Here is a 23,062-nt window from a genome sequence, read left to right as displayed (position 1 = left end):
GGCATCTCAGCACACAACAATGTTCTATTTCTCAAACAGGAAATGAATAACAGGATGGGCTTCTGAAATTAATACTTGTGATCTAAATATGTGCTAAAGTAGTCCATCTCTAAAACTTACTGCTGGTTGTTCAAGAACATCAACCACAAAACCACAACAATATTAAATAGTAGATCCTGTCTCATCACTTAAGCAAGACTGACACATGCTCCATATTTTTTAAAAGGGGAACTTCACCGATTACACATGAAGGTTTACTAGTCATAAGGGACTAAAAGTCAGGATAGGTCAGCCTCTGCTTCTTCGATTTTGACCTTTTCATCTGTTTCTTGAAAGTCCCAAACTTCATGGACAAGAAATACTTATTTAATGAAGTACCCCATTAAAAGTTATAATCAGGAATTTCATCACAATGTATCATCAGATTGTGATTTTACATTTTCACAAAATGTAACAACATTTAAATGTCTACATTCAGTTCAGATATCTTATACCAAGCATGTCCATTACGTGCCACCAATCACAGCTCTGGAATGCACAACATACACCATGTGACCAAAAATTCAGTTAAAGAAATCAGAGAACAGACATCCTTAAAAAACTGTGACCAAAGTGGAACAGACTCAATATTTTAGCGCCTGTGTCTCAATGAGAAAGCTTTGATTATAAGGAAGTGGATTATCTTTTTGTCTATATGGAGCAACTTATGTATAATAAACTGAATGAAAATCTAATTTTGTTATTGAAATTATTTGAAATTGAAATGAGTGGAGCATCCATAGCCCGCCCTTTCAGAAATATATCGGGTATTTTATAATAACCTAACCAGTAGTTTTATATAGAGAAGTAGGCATGAATTCATAGCTTTAACAAACTGGCTTTCGAGGAGATGTATGTGAAGAAAGAAAATATGTAATTTCCCATAAGCAGAGGCCAATTATAACTTAATTTAACAGCAGACTCTTAGGTCACACATGTTGTTAAGCGTTATCAGGAGGCAGACGTTGCTCAGCACGGTAGGTGTATCACAGTCAAACTTTGCCCTGGGGAATATCATTGAAACAAAACCAAGAAAGAAAACCTTTAGAATCCACTTACTACATATGATACTCTGGTTTTGTTGACATCACCACCTACAACCTAAGAGCTGCTTCATTTTTTTCTGTCACCTGAAACTACAGAGAAACTTTTAAAGCGGCACATGAAAGCATCAATGGAAACCTTACCCTCAGTCAATTTGATGACGACGGCTGTGAGCAGACTCCTTCAGGTGCACATTAAATTCATTTTAGGTCCATCAGAAAGAGCAGGTGTGTTTATACTAGGTAGGCAGGTATCCTGAGTAGCGGGCATGCAGGCTCTCACCTCACTGATTACACAGAGCTAAATATGGCTTTGTGCTAACACAGACAGTAGGCAGATCAAAGCCCTGATGTCAGAGGAGAGAGGCGGAGCCTGTTGGCCACAGGTCAAGTGTCTGCTAACTGCGATGTTGGAACTACAGCCATCCTGCCTCTGCTTAATAAAAGGGATGGTGTTTGAAGCATGTGCAGATACACACTACTCTCTCCCTTTATCAATCAATTAGGCTAAATAAGCAGCAGTAGTGAGAGTGGTGTGCTTGGATAATTTACAAAGGGTTAATGGCCGACGACAATGTTTTGGTGTTGATGGAAAAATCCATGAAACAGCTGCTCAACCTCAACCATTTAATTACAATGAAACTCTGAGATATGTTACGTATTGGTATTGATTTTCCTATATTCATATTTTTCTAAAATAGTACCAGGCAAGCAAATAATATATATTGATTCCAAATGGCCAGTGGTGGGAAAGTATTTGCATCATTTACTAATGTAAGAGTATAGTAACACTCAATCAAGTTAAACTTTACTTATGTAAAACGTCTATAATTATGGGTGGTAAAGCTGCAACGATTGGTTGATTACTGGATTAGTCCACTGACAACTAATCTGCAACATATTTCAATAAGTCATTTTTCAACAACAAAAAAGTAAAACATTTGATAGTTCCAGGTTCCAAAACGTAACAATTGCTTTACAATGTTGCTTTGTTTGGAATAATAAATTCAATATTTTGGGAATCTTGACTGTTGGTCGGACAAAATGACACAATTGATCAAGTCATTTTGGATACTAGGATGTCATGAGCACTTGTTAATGTTTTACAGATTATTATTTGTTCATGTTTTACAGACTATTATATCTAGACAATTATATCTATTCATTGAAGAAAAGAGGCAGATTAATAAATAACAATAATCATGATTGCAGCATTACATACTTAAAATATCAGAAGTCAAAGTACTCATTATGAAGAATGGTACTTGTCAGTGCATTAGTATGTAAGTAGTATTTTTATGTTGCAGCTGGTCCAGGTGGAGCTCATTCTAACAGCTTTTTTTATGCTGGGTATTTTTCTCACAATGCGTTATATTTACGTTATATAGAGGAGTCTTGGTGTTTGGGGAGTCTGAAAATGTCTTCTAACAAGGAACAAGCCTTCAGCCTTCAGTCTCACTGCAGACTTCGTGTCTTGCGTCTATATAGCGCGTGGCTGGATTCCATTCACATGTATAAAACATCTCCGGTGTACATACTGAAATCAGATTTCAGTATATACACACATGAAGACTTCCTGCAGATAGCTTTGAACCCAACAATAAATACCCCAGCTGGTTTGTACTCCATCCATCCTGACAATCCAGTTTTTGCAATAAGTTTACATCGTTGTATTTGAGACCCCCCGTCTTCTGTTTGTTTGGTGTTTGCTTCCTGGTGGGCTGGCACACAGCGGCTTATTTCTATCCATGTGGAGACATCTAGCATTTACACTTTGTTGTTATTGCAATTAAATGCAAGTCTGACCACTTCTGGGGATATTTTTAATTATCAGACCTCTGTGTGATTACACTTTATGCATTTTTACAAGATCCAATTTAATCAAGCAGAATGCATATGTAAACAACAATGTCTCATGGTGAATGTACAGCACACTTACTGCATGTACTCATGCAGTTAAGTGTATCAAGCAACAATCTTCAATAGTTTTTTGCTATCAACCAAAATGTGTTGAGTATCAAAAACAGCCCAATACTCAAAGTTGGCATCAAATGTCTGGTCAGATATGTCTTATTTCTTTGCTAGTTCTCTTTCGTACCACAAGCCATAAATCATTCAAAATAAGCTAGTCGTCCAGCTGGCCTGATCATACCCAAGGGTGTAGAATGTATTGTAGTGTGTGATGTATACTCTTCATGTTATGCCTGTCGGTGTCTGATGTAAGGACTATGTTTGTATCATATGTCTGATGTCTTGTCATAAAGTGCCTTGCGATTGTGCCCGCAAACCCAACTGCCCCATGGGGACAATAAAGTTATCTACTACTACTACTACTACTACTTCGATCAGAAATTTGATTTAAAATCAACATTTAAACAACTTTACCTAGTAACGTTTCACATCAAACACTGCCCTAAAGTTGGTAAAAGGATGGGTTTTCAAACCACTCTCCTATTGACCTGCTGCACATTTTCATAGGAGAGATTTGTAAGCACACTTTTTTTCAAGACAAACTTCTGGCTATTCTCTTCTGCATTTTTTTGTAGAAAGATGTGGTCGCTCCACAGGGACCGTAACAATTAACAAGAAAGTCTGCCTGATAAGTCCCAGGAGGAAAGGGACACCGTTTCGGGTACAAAGTATGTACAAGCTGCAGAGATGGCTGCTGTTTTTGGAACAGAGTGCGGCTGCTGTCTGGCGTGTCGAGAGGATTCCAGCGATTACAGTCTTAACAAAAACTGAGTCAAGGCCTTTCTTGTGAATATCAGCAGCAGGTAATTCAGCAGTCACCCTACCAGGTATACAAAACCCACCCCGCATCATGAACTAGTGCCTCTAAGACTCACTCTAATGCTTCCATTCTATAGTAAATACAGTGTAATTACAAGGCTGACACAGTGCATATCCTCCATCATCATTAAATTAGGGGGTTTGTGAAGATGATAAATTGGCTGGGTTCAGCTTGGAGCCAGCAGAATCCTCATGGTAATTTACAGCACTCCCAATGGGAGGCCAACTCCTCTTTATTTGTCTCATGTACTGGAGCTAAATACTTATTTCTGACTGGGATGGACTCACAACTGAGCCAAAAGTTTGCTAGAAGAGAGAGGACTAATAAACTTTTGTTAAGTAGAGCCATTGTGTAGTCCTCTCCTGACAGCCTTGTGAATAGAAATGGAATTGTGTGTGGATGTTCGGCAAACTCAGACCTCAACTGCTGCCTTGTCTGCTGCTGCTTCCTGATGCTTGTAATCAGTAGAATGTAATTATCTCATTTTGGAATACAATACTCACTTTCATACTTCCAAGATTTACATATCCACTGATTAAAACATGACACCTACTGTGACAACATGATGACCCTGATATTCAAGTCATTTCATGCTATATGGGTTACTTTAAAAGCCAGCAGCATTTACCCTTATTGTATATTTAGCATTTCACAACTAAACATGTCCATTTAAACAGTTGCACTGTGAAAACCTCATAACCTAAAATTGTAAGACTTTTATTCATTTAAACGCTGAGAAATCTACACTTTGAAAATGCACTTGATAATTGCCATCATCATTTTTTTTTAGGTCTTGCAAAGTAGATATGTTCAAGATTTCTAGCTGATAGTGTCAAATTACTCAAGCACACAAGCATATTAGAATGGGTGTAACAAGCAGAGTCAAAATGTGACAAAGGAAAGTTAATGATCTGTGTGGTTGGTGGTTCAAAATCAAGGATTAACTGAACACTCAGTTAACAAGGACATTCAGTTCAGAGTTCAGACCTTTATTGTCTCTTGAGGGGAACTTTGACTTGCATTAGAGGGTAAAACCACAAACACAACATACCAGAGGACATGAGACAATTATCACAGAAGTTAACATAAAACAACCAAATAAGAAAAGGTGAATCTGTTCTTCCCTCTACAACTGGCCAATGTCCTAATAAGCAATGCAGGAAAAGCTCCACACAACTCTCTCTGGATTTCTCAGTAGGACTATATCAGAAGATTGTGTCATCTGGTGAAATCGAGTGAAGATAATGACCTCTTCTGAGGAGTCCATCATGTTCTATTAATCCTCTGTATCCTCCTCGACTACTAGCAACTGCGTGGAGGAGAGGTGGGGGGGCATGTGCGTGATCACGTAAGGCTTGTATCATGTGGACGCTCAGACAGTTTCGGTAAGGAGTATAAACACGTGTATTTCCTTCCTTCTTTACTTACACTGACACCTCCTCTGCAGAATATCATATGAGGATAGTGAATATTTGGCCTACATTCAAAAAAGCAGAGACTCAGATTTATAGGCCAATCCCACAGTGAAAAGCATCCACATGGAGACACAGAAAAGTCAGATGAGTGGGCTTCCTGCTAGACTACGGAGTCCGATATACTGAGTCAACACTACAACTCTCTGCAGTGACAGCCAGAGGAACAGATGCTCAAAATGTTTGAGGAGTCAAAACCATTGAGGGTCATACCTCCAGTCATACCTCCAGTATGCTGGAAAAATGTCCAGTTATTATAATTCATACTCTCAGAAATAAATTTAAAAAACATTTCTGTGAGGTAAGAGGTAATAAAACAGCTTCTAGATCCTCAAATCCTTTCACCTTCACATGCTGCTAGTTTACTCAGGTTACAACTGAGGATTGCATAAAATAAAACATGTGTCTGGTCATTATATTATGGTTGTTTATGCGGGTATTATGACTGAATAAAGCATACAATCACTGTTCAGGTAAGTGTCAATTTAGAGGCACAAGATCATTTTGAAAGACACTGAAAATATGTATCATGTTGGATTTTTACTCACATTTCCAACTTTAAGGAAGCTTTTAGTTTGAACTGGCCATTCTGAGCATCTTCACTGGAGCAATTCGTACACTGAGTTGGATAAGGTCCAAGTAATCCTGGAAGTGAAGAAGAGGTGTTCCATGATGGGACTTTTGAGCAAACCTATGGGTGTGTTACCCGAGGGCGGCCATGTTTATGTGCCTGGTCCTTTGAAGTCGTTTAAGTGGGTAAGGTCAAGCTAGTGTAAATTAATTAGTAGGCTATCGTTTTCCTTTACAGATCCTCCCACTAGCATCCAAAATAAAGCTTGTGCAATTGAACTTCCTTGATGAAAAAATAGCCCCATAGAGATTTGAGGTGTGTCTCTGCTGCCACACAGTCACTTTATACTGCATCTTATTTTGACAAAGTATTACAATAAGGACAGTTAAAGCAGCAATCACTAAGTGGAATTTCTTCCAGACTTAGCCTACTTCTAATACTTGAGAATGACAGCTTAAAATGATGTACGTTTCCAGTTTGACTTAATCACCATACAGAGGGACTCAACATATGGTATAGGGGAATATATCAATATTAAGGTATTATGCTAGGAGTATCAATTCTTTTACAATATATGTTTTCATATTGCATTTAATCATGCTGGAAGTGTTTTTTAAATAATAATCTAAATAATATTATTTAGTGGCCCTAACGTCTTTAATGCTAACTAGTCATGTTAGCATACTTTACTTTAAACTTCTGTAAATTGAGTATTACGTAGGCTTTATTGTAGGCTACTTTTGCTGCTTTTAGCAGATCATTTTACATGTCAATGGGCCAAGTGAGCTGGTCCTCGCTGTGGCGGAGTTTCCAGGAACATTAGCCCTCGAGCCTCTAAAGGAGGATGTCATAGCTACCAAGCAACAAGTTAAAGCCCAGGGTCCGTCCAGCAGCCACTCAACAACTTCTCTCAATGCTCAGCACCGCCGAGAGACACCAAGTAACGCCAGACTCCATTCCTATCAGTGGACGGTTAACGACGGGCTCCATTCTCAATGACTCCTCTTACCTCAAGCAGATGAAGCTCAGTGTGAAGAAGACGAAGAAGCAGAAGCAGCAGCAGCAGCAGCAGCTTTTGGACGCATAATCTTCCTCCTGATGGATGGCCTCGCAGTGTTTGGAGCTGGGCCAAATGTCCTTTTAAAAAGCCTGTAGTGTAGAGTGAAATGGATGAGTGGCGCTGCGGGTCTTCCACCCAAACGTCCCCGTACAGAAACACTTTGTTACAGTTGTTAGTGTTTCCCAGGACAACTCAGTGGGAGGAGTTTGCACGAGGGCTATTAGAAGCCTTCTTTGCATTTAGAAGTTCACTTTCACACTAGATAAATTACTTTTTCAGTCGCGAGGTATGCCAAACTGACCTAAGAGATTAAAAAATGTAAAGACAACTTTAGGTAAACTATGATTATTGTGACTGCTCTAAACAAGTCTCGTGGTCGCTCTTCTGTGGCAGGATGAAGCTAGCACAATTGTATTATCATCCTGTGTGTGTTTTTCACAATAAATGAAGTAGCTTTAAACAAGTTGCCTCATGAAGCTGATTGGTGCCGGATGTTGGGTTAATTAATACATTATTATAAGAAATGTGTTCAAACCTTCTTTGTTCTGACTTCTAGACTTTTGACTTAATATTTTGTGTGTGTGTGTGTGTGTGTGTGTGTGTGTGTGTGTGTGTGTGTGTGTGTGTGTGTGTGTGTGACACACCCCATAATACACAGACAGGCCCAGAGACAGTAGCCTAGCTAGCGAACTAGACTTCCACCAGCTGTAGCTGTCATTAAAACCATGCTTTTATTTTGAAGGTAAGATTCAAAACCACAAAAGAGCTAGCTACCAACTGCTGCATAATTGACAGAGATCTTACATGTTTTCAGTAATAATAAATATAAGGAAGAAAGAAGTATGACTAAAGTGTTATTGCACAATATGTTCACTTTTAGTTGTTGTTTTATTTATATATAATCAGCTTTGTTTGCTATTCAGACCCACTTTTTTTAGAACAGTTTCCATCAGCGCTGTACTTTCTCCACCATTGTAACTGCCATCTACTATTCTGAAAGTGCAACTGTATTTCACATCCTGTAGAGGCTATAGTAATACTATATAAGGATTGAAATGCATTAACTTGTAAGTACAGATACTGTGTTATGTCTGACGGTCATATGAAATGCTAGTGATTGATAGTGCCATACAGTATAATTGCACTTCTTTCTTTCTTTCTTTCTTTCTTTCTTTCTTTCTTTCTTTCTTTCTTTCTTTCTTTCTTTCTTTCTTTCTTTCTGTCTTTCTTTATTTTTCAGGTTAGTAAAGTATCAAGTAGTGGGCCATGTTTTGGCCAAGTGGTCAAACTATAACCAACTGTCATTAAAGGGTGAATCACAGATCCTTAGGTGTTTGTAATGCTCTATAATAATATATTGTATATATAATATGGAGGTTTCATTGCTGTCTCATCATGACTGCGTACATTATATAACCTTTTAGGACAGGAGAAAAATAATGATTGTGGTTTGAACTGCCCTCTGCTGGTTCAGAAGGCCTTCTGCAATGATCTCTGAAAGCAAGGACACACATAGGCCCCATACTAAAATCCAATCACAAGTTGGCAGTGCTAAGTACATGTGTTTACACCTGGCAGTAGAAAACTGTCTTGAGTGACCACTTGTGATTGGATCTAACTTTCCAGCTCTATATGCAAATAAACACATCCATAATTTATAATGCAAATAGGCTAGTTTTGTGTGTGTATACATGTCAGTTGTTACTCTAATGTCATGTATCATGTTTGCTTATAGGAGTCTTGTTGAGTTACTGCAGAAGATGATCCAACATTTCCTGATTTTGCTGCTTCATAATAAAAGCTTTAAAATAATGAAATAACGGTGGACTTTTATTATGAAGAATTTATAAGGAAACCGTTCCACCGTTTTACAGCCGCTGGCTGCTTAGACCATCACCGGCTTACAGGGAAATCATTTTGATAAATAGAAAATGAAAATGCTTTTGTTTTAAAGGTCCCATGACATGGTGCTCTTTGGATGCTTTTATATAGACCGTAGTGGTCCCCTAATACTGTATCTGAAGTCTCTTTTATATAGACCTTAGTGGTCCCCTAATACTGTATCTGAAGTCTCTTTTATACAGACCGTAGTGGTCCCCTAATACTGTATCTGAAGTCTCTTTTATATAGACCTTAGTGGTCCCCTAATACTGTATCTGAAGTCTCTTTTATATAGACCTTAGTGGTCCCCTAATACTGTATCTGAAGTCTCTTTTATATAGACCTTAGTGGTCCCCTAATACTGTATCTGAAGTCTCTTTTATAGAGGCCTTAGTGGTCCCCTAATACTGTATCTGAAGTCTCTTTTATATAGACCTTAGTGGTCCCCTAATACTGTATCTGAAGTCTCTTTTATATAGACCTTAGTGGTCCCCTAATACTGTATCTGAAGTCTCTTTTATATAGACCTTAGTGGTCCCCTAATACTGTATCTGAAGTCTCTTTTATATAGACCTTAGTGGTCCCCTAATACTGTATCTGAAGTCTCTTTTATATAGACCTTAGTGGTCCCCTAATACTGTATCTGAAGTCTCTTTTATATAGACCTTAGTGGTCACCTAATACTGTATCTGAAGTCTCTTTTATAGAGGCCTTAGTGGTCCCCTAATACTGTATCTGAAGTCTCTTTTATAGAGGCCTTAGTGGTCCCCTAATACTGTATCTGAAGTCTCTGTTATATAGACCTTAGTGGTCCCCTAATACTGTATCTGAAGTCTCTTTTATATAGACCTTAGTGGTCCCCTAATACTGTATCTGAAGTCTCTTTTATATAGACCTTAGTGGTCCCCTAATACTGTATCTGAAGTCTCTTTTATATAGGCCTTAGTGGTCCCCTAATACTGTATCTGAAGTCTCTTTTATAGAGGCCTTAGTGGTCCCCTAATACTGTATCTGAAGTCTCTTTTATATAGACCTTAGTGGTCCCCTAATACTGTATCTGAAGTCTCTTTTATATAGACCTTAGTGGTCCCCTAATACTGTATCTGAAGTCTCTTTTATATAGACCTTAGTGGTCCCCTAATACTGTATCTGAAGTCTCTTTTATATAGACCTTAGTGGTCCCCTAATACTGTATCTGAAGTCTCTTTTATATAGGCCTTAGTGGTCCTCTAATACTGTATCTGAAGTCTCTTTTATTTAGACCTTAGTGGTCCCCTAATACTGTATCTGAAGTCTCTTTTATATAGACCTTAGTGGTCCCCTGATACTGTATCTGAAGTCTCTTTTATATAGACCTTAGTGGTCCTCTAATACTGTATCTGAAGTCTCTTTCCCAAAATTCAGCCTTGGTGCAGAATTACAGCCACTAGAGCCAGTCCCACAATGAGCTTTCCTTAGGATGTGCCATTTCTGTGTCTGTAGCCATTGAGGAGGAGAGAGGGGGGGCAAGGTGGAGGGTGGGGGTGTGGCCTTGACCAACTGCCACTTTGCTCATTTGAAAGCCATGATGTCTCTCTCTCTCTCATGGGTGGGACAAATTCTCTGGGCGGGCAAAGCAGAGAAAGGGGAGGTAACCTTTCCCCTTATGACCTCATAAGGAGAAGATTCCTGATTGGTCCATCTGAGCTTTCATTTTCTCAAAGGCAGAGCAGGATACCCAGGGCTCGGTTTACACCTATCACCATTTCTAGCCACTGGGGGGCCATAGGCAGGCTGGGGGAACTCATATTAATGTTAAAAAACCTCATAAAGTGACATTTCCATGCCATGGGACCTTTAAAATGATCTACTGGATGTTTGCCTTGCATAAAAAAGGTTCAAGTTTTGTTCAAGCTTCAAGGTCCTTTGTATTTAGTCATAAAACATTGGAAAAGCAGACTCAAGCACAGAACAACAAAACATGCAGTATGTGCACTTGACTAAAATAGTTTTCCTTATGTTCAGAAATGATTCCCTACCACTGATGAGCACTGTTTAGCCTTCAAATTCCTCTATTTCCCAGCAGCCCATTAGTGTGAAATGTGTTCAACTCTTGTGTCAACCTTCCACGGAAATACATTGCACAAAGACTAGACCTTGTGTGTTTGTTTTACACACACCTGCACATAAGGGATGCAGTGTTTAGAATAACCTTACTCATCATCCGGTTTCTATGAATTAGTAATCAGTAAAAGAGATTCTGAATCTCAATGGGAATATTCCTGGTAAAATACAATTAAACAGTATTAAAAAAATAACTGTGTACATGAATGCAAAGCAGTGCAGGGCTGACATTCAAGCTTGTAAATCACATCACATATTTAAAATGGATAGCACAGTAAGACAAAGATGTGTTTAAAATCCTTCTTTTCCAGAGTACAGACTCATCTCACCGGCATCTTCTGAGTGACATGAATTGAAATGAGATTTTATGTGGCTATAAAAAAAAAGGAAAAAACATTCAGCTGAGCCTTGCTAGCATGTGGGCCCACACCTCCTTATAAAATCACTGGTAATGATGTCAGAATGGCCCCTGCCGCAGGAAAAGAGCATTTTCTTTAATGATAAGTCTTGATAACTGCACATCCTAACATATTTAAAATACTGTATTTTAATCATTTTATGAGCAAACTCGGAGTCCACATCGATGGCCGTAAGAGCAGACTGACCAATCGGACTGCGTCTTAGTTCCCAATTCAGAATCTAGGTTTGAGTCTGTCTCGCTCCACTCTCAGCATTGATTATCTGCTCTTATGGGTCATAACTAATAATAATAATAAATCGAATTTGTATAGCGCTTTTCATGGACTCAAGGTCGCTTTACAGGGCAGGGTACAAAACAAAACAATGAGGGACTCAGAGGTGCGGATCTCTTAGGGGAGGGAGTTCCAGAGCCTGGGATCTGTCCTGGAGAAGGCTCTGTCCCCAAAACTGCAGAGGTTGGACTTGTGGATGGAGAGGAGACCGGCAGAGGTGGATCTGAGGGACCGTGAGGGTTGGTAGGGGGAGAGGAGGTCAGTGAGGTATGAGGGGGCCAGATGGTGGAGGGCTAACTGTGACAAAAGCATTACTGATGAATCATGCTATTGTCTGCTGGCTTTCCCAAATAAATGTCTGTTGCCAGAAAGAGAAATAAACACCCTGTATTCTGCCACGGTGTGCTCAGCTGTGGCAGACAGAACATACTGGAGAGACTTAGACAACAGAAATATTAGCCCTTTTGTTGAGGAACAGTGTTTAGTAATGCAGATGATTTTAAAAGAATACAAGCTCTTATGCCATTGGTTGACGAAATCATTGGAAGTTAGAAATTGTACAAATATTAAATGCTAAACTTGAGTTGATTTTCAAAAGGGATATTGTGATTTTGACTAGATATCACATTGTGTAGCAGCTTAAGCAAACTGCATTACTGTCTGGCACCTCATTAAACACATGCACACAGTGTTAGAAACACCCCAGGTATAGGGTTTCCATCACTGTATGTGAAACTGAACCACAGAAAGGTTGTTTCGGAGGGCCAGCATGCAGCCAGGCCTTCCACCCATCACAAGCATCTGAGCTCAGAGCTTTGTGTCTCTCCTCCACCTGTAACCAGCCGAGGGTTAGATAAATGGCAGGTGGTATTGAAAAGAGTCCCCATTCACCGCTATGCTGAGCTGCACTTAGACACATTATTGCAGTCTGGAGGAGGAGTGGAGGGACGTGGGGGGAATGTTGAAGCAGGGCAGTCTGGAACTGCCAGAACATAAGCGAGCCGGAGAAACAAGCATGACACAAAGAAGTACATAGCTGCCTTTGTGCAGCAGTAAAAAGAGGGTTTTGTAAGATGGAGGACTTGGATGGAAGAGGATAGAAGAGATACGCTGAAAAACCCTGGCCAGAGTAAACACTCGGATAGAGAGACAAAAACACAAGTTGCAAGAGGAGGGAGACGGAGCAGGAGCGAGAGGCATATCATTTGGCTGAATTGCCTTCAGAGAGTTGCACACACTGTCCACAATTCAGTGGAAACCTTCTTACACTCGGCAGCACTGTTCACTGTTCCTCTCACTCAGTCTGGGCCGTGAGGATTTTTGTAATTTTTCTTCAGTAAAAGCTGCACTGGGAAACTTGTGAGGCCCAAAATGGCAGCATGCTGGAAAGGCTTGGAACAGTTTGAACTTCAATACTCAAACTATGTAACATTTGTCAATAAACTGCAAGCTAACATTCTGGCCAGTCTGCAAGCACTTAAAACACTGCTGTCTGGAGTTTGGTTTCACACTTAAGCTTTGACTGTCAGTTCACATGATTTTAAAACCAATGTTGGCTTTAAACTTTTTCTTTACACAATTTCGTTCCTATATGCACTGTATACAGATGATGGATCTAATAGTTTAGCCTTGTATTAGCTGCAGCCCTAAGCCTTTGGCTACGGTAAACAGAACTTTTACTGACGTGATTTGTGCACAAGCATCTGCATTGGCAAAACAATGTGTACGTCAAAGTAAAATTGTGCGTACAGTAGATACGTGGAGCACTCCAATTACAGTAATTGGGGCCGGTGCGTTTATAGTATAAAGGGACGTGGGACCGTGTAAGGAGGTGGTTGGGGTGGTGGGTGGTGGATGGGTAAAACACAGGACTTTCACGTGGGAGACTGGGGTTTGCATCCTGCATTTGGCGATTTGCCGCCTTTTTTCAGCCTTTGTTTTTTTTGTGTTAAGCCGTTTATTAGTGTGTTTTTGTGACTTTATTGTGTTTTTTGTTTGTTAAGCCTTCCCCAATGTTTCTTTCCTTAACCCAACCGTTTATTAGCATGTTTTTGTGGTTATGTGCCGTGTTTTTGTGACTTTCTTGTGTTACTAAAGCCTTTCCCTGCATTCTTTTCCTAAAGGCAACCATTTTTTTGGGGTTTTTGTGTGACGCTGTTCTCGTGATAACACACAACGTGGCGACGCAAGCCGCGCACGTGCATATAAAACGCACCGGTCCCCCTTACTTCAATTGGAGCGCTCCACGTATATAATGCACGAAAAATTTTACTTTGGCGTACACATTGCACGTTTTTTCAAAGTGTAAACCCGTGTTATTTGTACACTTTTGAGTGAGATCGGGTTGCTCAAATCACTTTAATCACAATATACTGAAAGATGGATGGAAGGTGGATTTTTTGCCCAACAACACCAAAAATAAAGTTCCTACGCCAGCTTTAAATGAACTGAAACCATCTATTTGAGAATAGATGGTATCAAGGCTAAAGTTATAAATCTCTCTGTGTGTAAATATTTGACTTGTACAAAAAAAAAAACTAATGATCTTAACACACAGATGCCCTGACTGTTTTGCTTCAAAGTTCATCATTGTTATTTTGGCAAAGGTGACACATGTTCAGGAGTCCTATAAAAAGTTTTGACAGCATAAAGACCAATAACATCTCCTGAGGCTTCCTCTGAGTTGAAACTGTCTATTCTTGGAAACACAGTTCACTCAACTGCCACCCGCCCTTTGTTTTACCAGGCTTTTTACATGCTAACCCTACAGGTAAAACAATTCTCAGGGTATTTGACACACATTCTCTGTAACTGTCAGCTTTAAATTGACTCTGGATGTGTGATTTTCTAGCAGCTCCTCATTTTTCCATCTCAGCTTGTAAGAATGTCTCAGACCATCTAAATGTACCTCAGAATTCTGTTGATACTGTGTGCTGTAAGTGCTCAGAAGACAGTATACCAGGCATGCTGCTGTCATTCAGATATGATCAAACATTGCCATCCCACAGCCAATTGGGCGTGTCCTCCTTTTAAAGGAGTCTGATGATATTCTATTTTTTTTCTAAATTGTCAAATTCCATGAAAACCCCCAAACCACCTATGATCCTACTAACAAGCAATCCATGTGTAAGCAAAGCCTGCTATACAGTACATTGTTCCTCTCTCATAGGCCTCAAATGTTGCACAAAAACCATTACAAACACCACCATTTGCCACTGTTGCAGTGGATGAACGGTTCCTTTGTTTGCAATAAACATGAAAACTTTATTTTGAGTCAACCTAACATACTGCTGCTTCCAGAAATATTCACTAGAGCAACAAATGTATTAATCCGCTGCTGAAAATAGTCCCCAGCAAATACACAATTTATTCCTGTTATAGTAACATTTGTTAAAACTATAGTGCCTGGCCGGCTGTTTTAGGAAATTACTTAGCCTTTTAAAAAACATGAAACTACACATTTGTGGTTGGCGTGCTCAGTGTGAACCAATGGGCTTCTGTGCCACTGACAAGGTAGGGAAGTTTCTATGGGATTTGTTGACAATAAGAAATCTGGAGAAAAACATTATCCTTTTCCTTAAGACTTATCTCTAACCCACTTGCCATATGACCTCTTATAAAATGCAGGTACCCATGATTATAAATCATAAACTGGATGAGTATTGAAAATAATTAATGTGTGCATCAAGGTGAGGCATGGTGCAGCTTTAAGCTTGTATTATACTTTATTTATAATACTATATTATTATAATTGACTGTTATAACATAAAGTAAAAGAAGTTCCAAGAAGAGACAGAGAGAAAGCAAGAGAGCTTTCACTGTCAATGCTCACTAATCTAACTCACTGAGCTTTTTCAGTCTACCACTAATTATTAGCATTATATTATGATAAGATAATTATAATAATTAGTAGTAGACTGAAAATGCTCAGTCCCTGTCATGTCCACAAGATGTCAGTGACTTTGGTGCCGCAGGTCAGTGAGTCAAGCTGATCCTATCCACTGGGATTTACTGTCTTTGTGGAGTCTAAACACACCACAACACAAATCACTGTGTGCGTGTGTGTGTTACACCAATCATCCTGAATGCTAAAATAATATATTCAGACCTATGGAGTGTTCATGATTTTCAATATAATAAAACTATGATTTAATTTTGTCCGTACAGTTTGCCATTTGATTCATAATGCTCGTGTCTAGGTCAAAGTTTACCATCCTGTGCCTTTGTCTAAGTCTACATGTACTACACATGCAGTCCTGGATGCACGCCAAAGACCAGGTCAGGTGATCTGGCGTGTCCAACCACGTCTACTCAGTAAAGCCCAGCAGATTAACTCCCTCACATCTCTCCTCTGTAATCAGGAGCAAACAGGACGAGGGAAGGCACAGTGACTTCAGAAAGAAAATTCAAAAGAATCACAGTTGGGGAAATAAACAGAGAGGGCATAATTATTGTTGCTGACACATAATCCCCAATTTCATCTCTCTTAATATTTCTATAAAGGCTTCAATCTAGTGCTATTACATATATTGTATAAACTAATATTTTCCCACTGTGAGAGAGAAAATCATACATTTTATATAAATGGACACAGTCATAAAGGTAATCACTTACTCTGAAACAGATCATACTTTGGATTGTATTTCGCATGATCAATCATGTCAGAGAAGATTTTTTCACCACGTGGGATTTTTAACTGTTTACCCCATGCACATCGAACAGGACTACAACAAAACTTCCAGGATGGTTGGGCTTATAAACTATAATCAAGAAACATCTGACAGAAAGCAAACAACACCAACATGTATCAAATGTTCACGTAAGACAAGAAAAATAGCGAAAGTGAGTCATTTCCCAAGTCAATAAAACCCACAGTACATTTAAATCTAACACATTCTCACTAAAAAGCAAAAAGTCTCCTTTAGAGTCCAGCCCTTTGGCGTCATATTTAGAAGTGCTTGGCCGGGTTGACGTTTAACTTGCAAAATGTACATTTCAGAGAACAGCAAGACAAGAACAGGACATGAACCCCGGTCTCCTGGTTGAAAGTCCTGCGTTGTCAGCCCAACCAACCTCCTTATGCAGATACTTGGTCGTTCATACTACTCGCTAACGTTGTCGCTCTTAAAACTACGTTGTTTTACAGCGTTCCATACAGATGCTAGTCTTGCTTTGCCAGACCATCCACAGCGCTGCGGAGCGGAGGAGGGTCTGGCTAGTCCACACAGAATTCCTGGATGGGAGAAAAACATGCTCTGGTTTATTGCCATTTCTTTAAACCAATCACAATCGTCATGGTTGGCCCTAAGCTCCGCACGTAGCCACTGTAAAATAGTTGTGCGAGAGAAAACTCAGATTGGACAGATAATCTAAAGGCTAAAGGGTGATTTTTCCTTCGGTATCTGACGCTGAGAGCCACTGACAAAGCATCAGTATTTTACAAATTGGGAGTGAGAACAGGTTTGCATTTTACTGGCTGTGTAGAATAAGCTTCAAATGCCTGCAAGGAAGTCAGGGGTCAGAGAAGAAAAAGTTATAATAACATTAAGCAGCATACAGTGGTTTCAAGACCAGAAAGACCAGTAAGAAAATGGACAGAATCCTTCCCCTAGAAATATACATTTCCTGGATGTTTGCATGAGACGCCTCTGCGATCCAGCTCGCTTGCCATTGCAGGGATTGTGTGGGCTGGGCCCCTCCTCCTGAGGCCACCACCCGCTGTAATCCCAACGTGTTCAACAGAGGACGAAGCTCTGCAGATGAAGGGCAGAGACGATATTATGGAGAAGAGCACACTCGCAGCCAAAACACTAACTTCCCCTCTCAGGATAACACATCTACGTGATCCCAACAAGATGTTATTTTACACTTTATAATTAATATAAACAGGAACTGAATGTTGTCCAAAAATGTCATGATGGTGTTATGATGAACTGCAGCACGTGATTGGTGGACAGTGCAACAGTGGATGGATGGGTAAAGGCATCAAGGGCGGGGCTTGGAGGAGGGGTTAAATAGAGACTGGTGAAGACAGAGAGTATGGGGGCTAAATTTAGCCAATGGCTCTGCTGGGGTGGAGCTAATCCTCTTTGCACTCGAATTATCTGGCCTTCGGATTAGAGAGCTTTGCCTCTATGCAAGACATCTACTCTCTATAATGATGTCCCATAGCAGGCCGTACCATGTCCCCTGGTGGGGGTGGATAAGTTGCCAGACTGACTGCTGTAGTGAATTAAGAAATTCTTTAGGCCTAGAGGTCTGAAATGTTATAAGGTGTTGTTGACAAGATGTAGAAAGTATGTGTGGTGCTTCACATAGTGTGGCATAAAGCATGTCTTACTTATTGATTTTAAAATATGACTTATTATAGACAAGGACCAAAAGAACTTTGAACCATGTTTGAACTGATGTAGTGTAGGTTGTGTTTTAATTACCTGCTAAACGAGCACACTTTAAGAAACTAGAATAATTTAAGTTTTAAAGGCAGCCTTGTACAAGCATTTTGGCCTTGCAGTTCTTCTCTTATTAGCTTTTCCATTTCGATAAGGCATATTGGCAAAAATAAAAGGAAAAAATATTTGTTATGTAGTGCACTGGTGTTAGCACCATTTAAAAGTGTTGTCCATATAGTGACAGTTATGCAACATAATGTAATGTAGTGAGCATGCAACTGTAAGAGATTGCACATTACATAAGTAGCTCGCAATATTGTTTCTGGACAAGTGAAATGTTGAAAATTATTTGTATAATACAGGGGGAAAAAACTCTTTGGTTAAACTGGTCACAACTGGTAGACACATGCAACCAGTGAAGAGGGCTCGCAAGTAGACACCTCCTCATTATAAATGATCCCAAGCCAAAAGAGTAGGAAACCACTGCTGTAGAGGAGTTTGAATTAACCATGCTACTAATGTATGATGATGATGTCCACCACCACCAGTGTCAGATGAATTATTCAGATATTTTACTTAACAGACAAATTCAAGCTAGATGGCACCTTGGGATTAAGACAATTGTAACAGACATGTTTCACAGTTTTTTGACATTTTATAGAAAGAAAAATTCATCAATTAAGACTCAAAATACTAAATGAAATGAAATAAGTAGTCTACAAGTGCCTGAGATATTATATAATGTATTAACTTATTTACTGTATGTAAGTAAATAATGTACTTAGTTACATGTAATGTCCACCACACAGCAGACATTCTGGATATTCAGTGTCTTAATGCACTTTTGGATGCATCAAGCCTTTCACTTTCACATGAAAGGAGCACATTGTAAACACTTCCAGTGAAAACAAACAACATAAAGATGTTTTGGCCGAGTGAGACTGCAGAAGGTGAAGGCCTCTTGAATACATCCATATGTTAAAAGTGTTTTATGTTCTATAATATTCTATCGTTTAGAAAGAGCCTGGCATCAGTCCACCATATCATCCAACTGTATTTTCTGTATGTAAACCACAGGGATGATATGTGGTGTAGGAGAGCTATGGTTATCCATCTCCAGCAGTAGGTGCCACTCACACACATTCGTTATCACCTCTGCACTCATCCACAACCAACAGAATGAACCAGCAGGCTGCCCTTCCTGCTTCAAGGGAAGAGGGATATTTCAGCCATTTTTGCTGATATGCTTATCTGGAGCGACTCTGGATGGATGAGCAGCTAAAGAGAGTCAATGTCTCACTCAAGGACACTTTGACAGCCCAAACAGCTATTGCAGGGATGTGCCCTTCTGCTTATAGGACAGAAAGGCTCATCCATGGCTGGTGTAACTATACCATACTACACCTGGTGTTTTAATGAAATCTAAAATGTGCACACTCTTGGAGGTCTCTTGACAATGATTGCAGATCACTGATGGACTAGATCTAAATCTAAAAAAACACAGGATTTCTACCAGCTCCAGGGCTGCTGGTTTGGCAGCTCACCATGACCCCTGACCTCTCCGTAGAGGAGCGCCATTAGAGATCAAGAGTATCACTGAAAATCCTGTAGAGTGTCTCCACAGTTTGCAGCCACTATCATTAGAGCCTGTTGCTCTTTACACTAGAAAGACTGTACCACTTGGTCCCAGAGATGGGGGGGGTGGGGAGAGGGTTAGTTCAGGGGAGTTTCCTGTAGGGATGAGCCCTGGTGAGGGGGGGTGGTGGTGGGGTTTGAGGTTGGATCCTAATCCCTCAGCCTCGGCTGCAGCTCGGCCTTAGGATAAACTGACATGTAGGCTTTGGACGTTAGCTACTTGGACGTTAGCAATTTTTTTTATTTATGTTTGTTTTGTTCAGAAGTCATTTTTATATTAAGGGAATGCCAACTCTGGTAAGACAACTTTGTTTTTATCTTAAATGGTTGCTTTGTGCTATTTGGTTTGTTGTTTTAACAAGGAAGTAGTGAGGAAGTGAGAAATAATTTAGGCTGTGGTACCATCATTTATTTTTCAAGTTTTATCTGTTGCAACACCTTTAAAACATAGCTACAGTTCTTTTTCAGCCATTAATATTGCCATGTATGTAACACAATCTATACATCTAAATAGGAAGGATTCAGACCATGAATGAATTGTCATTTTGTCAACCTTAAGGACCCTGCTACTCATGTGTAAAGATGTGTAGGAAATAGTATACTCTCATACCAGTTTGAATGTCTTCCCTTGCATGCAGGAAGAATCTACTGTCAGGTTCTATTCGCTGCAGCATTTTTTTGTAGCAAATGTATTGGAATGCAAGCATCAAGTTACATATTTGATAAGGCCCAGAATGGCAGCTCTGTAACTAAACTAGTGATAATATTTGAATCAGAAACATGTTGCCAATAAAAGTATTTGACAGGGTAGTGGACAGATAGTCCCCAGAAATCACAGAGTACTGTCCTTTGACCTCTCGAGGTCACAGAGGAGCTGAGATTAAAATGAACTCATTGCATTGACGGTTGAGTGATTCTACCAACAGACACTGATTTTTTTAAAGAAACAGTAGATGTTTTTGTAATATATCTTGCCTCAGTGGCAAAGAAAACCCCTAACCCTGTTGCTTAGTGGAATCCTCGTGGTGCAAACTGGTAGAAAGGGTCGGCCATTTTTGTACCAGGACAAATGGAAATCAGTTTTATACAGTTATGCTGATTATAACATATGCTAAAAAGCAAAAAACTGGTTCAGGTGCATTACTTTTCCATGTACATATTCTAAAGCAAACCAGTCGTATGTATTGTAGTTGCAGTAAAGCCTTTTTCTTCAAATCAACTCTTGGTACAGTAAGTTTAGTACAGATAAAAATATCAAAGCAGATTGAGAGAAAGATACAAGTACAAACTGTGCAGGTGTGATGGAGTCACCCTGAGGGGCTGATTAAAACATATTGTGCAAAAGAGAAAAAAAGATCAAGATGACAAAATGCAAAATGCATACATAACAACGACACATCTGAGGTTAAAGAATTAATTATAACCATGACCATGGCAGATAATTTATAAAATGTCCTGCAAAAAGCTTAGATTTTTTTTTCATACCATTTTTAATGGTGCAACAACATTGGTACAAGTTTAAAGTCTGTACAAATCACAGTTTTTACAAAACATGACTGTGATTTTTAATGGTTTTATCCATTTCTATACTTTCCAAAGATAATTACAGCTTACTTCCAAGTCCCTGGATGTGCAAATATGTGTGAAGAAAGTGAATAAATAAACACTTCCCCAACTTTCTGTAACTACTGATGTGAAGGCAGAGAAAGGCACTTGGAGCTGCTCTCTGACCAGCAGTAGAAGATTGCAGTTATACTGAGTGAAATCCAGGTGGACTGGAGGAATAGGAATGAGGCTAATGTTGGCCCCAGAGCAGCTCAACTGTTTTATATACTGTGAGTTCAGCATTTATCTGTTACTTCACAGGTGTGTATGGTTCTGTTACTCTCTGTTGAACAAGCTACATAAACTGATGAGGCAAAGACGACAAAGTTAGGCTCAGTCAAACTAATAAATGATCTGAACGATAAAAGGTCACTTGTGAAATTGTGATAGCATTTTGTAAATTACACAGTGACCTATCTGCTTCCTGTTAAACCTCAGACTTATATTGATTTTCATGATAAAAAAGCAGCTCTTTGACTTTTTAACACTGGGGACACTCTCCAAGGAAGTAGGCACATTATGACCTATTCAAATTCTGCACAGGCATACATTGCCATCTTAATTAGTGTGTGTGCGTATGTTATGGATAAGGGTGGTCGAGTTGACACATTCATAAACACAAACACAGATCAATAAGTTAGAAGTGACGGGAGAGGGAGGGAGACAGAGGGGAGAGAGTGAGTGCAGGGAGCCTAACTGTTACGTAAGCGCCAGCTGTGTGAGTAAAAGCGCTGCAGCAGAATGATGAAAGCAACCCAGCTTCCCTCAGCCAGACTGAGCATCCACCCTCTCGCTTTCTCTCCTCAAGTCTTCATGTATTATTCAGGTTACTGAAGGTAACAACAAATATCAAAATAACAACAACAACAACAACAACAGCACGACATGCTCTGCAGATGATCGGGAGCAATTCTGCTCATTACTCCTGGCAACAACGCTGATCAATGCATATGTTTGAACACTGACTTTGGGATCTCAAAACTACACATCCAAGAGCAGCAAATATGTTTCTGTGCGTCAATCCAGACTCCATAATCCGCTGTCAGCCACCTCTATGACTTTCGTGATGAAACAATAATGTGAGGCAACAAGAGTAAAATGAAAAAACAATCTGCAGCCTTAATCTGGATTAAACTACTGTGCTCGTCATCTTGGCGCCAAACCAGTACAGACCAAACCAAATCAACCATCAACTTGTCTAACGAGTAATACCCATATAACAAGTAATACCCATACAACGAGTAATACCCATATGACAAGTAATACCCATATAATGAGTAATACCCATATAACAAGTAATACCCATACAACAAGTAATACCCATATGACAAGTAATACCCATACAACGAGTAATACCCATATGACAAGTAATACCCATATAATGAGTAATACCCATATAACAAGTAATACCCATACAACGAGTAATACCCATATGACAAGTAATACCCATATAATGAGTAATACCCATATAACAAGTAATACCCATACAACAAGTAATACCCATACAACAAGTAATACCCATATAACGAGTAATACCCATATGACGAGTAATACCCATATAACGAGAAATACCCATATGACAAGTAATACCCATATAACGAGTAATACCCATATGACAAGTAATACCCATATAACGAGTAATACCCATATAACAAGTAATACCCATACAACAAGTAATACCCATACAACAAGTAATACCCATATGACAAGTAATACCCATATAACGAGTAATACCCATATGACAAGTAATACCCATATAACGAGTAATACCCATATAA

At 39.4% G+C, this 23,062-nt stretch overlaps 1 protein-coding gene across 6 annotated transcripts in view; it reads right to left on the bottom strand.

The window, feature by feature from the left end:
• Nucleotides 1-7,390, bottom strand: part of LOC114562326 (A-kinase anchor protein 13) — a 121,738-nt gene extending 114,348 nt beyond the window's left edge. For 5 of the 6 annotated variants that reach the window (XM_028588706.1, XM_028588840.1, XM_028589004.1 and 2 more), the window contains exon 1: nucleotides 6,926-7,390. The gene's annotated coding sequence lies outside the window, so the exon portion shown is untranslated. Of the gene's footprint in view, nucleotides 1-5,893; nucleotides 5,991-6,925 lie in introns of all 6 variants that reach the window. The other variant, XM_028588783.1, reaches the window with a different exon arrangement.
• Between the last annotated feature and the right edge of the window lie 15,672 nt (nucleotides 7,391-23,062).

The sequence above is a fragment of the Perca flavescens genome, chromosome 1 (genome assembly GCF_004354835.1).
Source record: "Perca flavescens isolate YP-PL-M2 chromosome 1, PFLA_1.0, whole genome shotgun sequence".
NCBI lineage: Eukaryota > Metazoa > Chordata > Actinopteri > Perciformes > Percidae > Perca > Perca flavescens.
The sequence above is the reverse complement of the archived record's forward strand: the minus strand, read 5'-3'. Positions and strand labels throughout refer to the sequence as shown.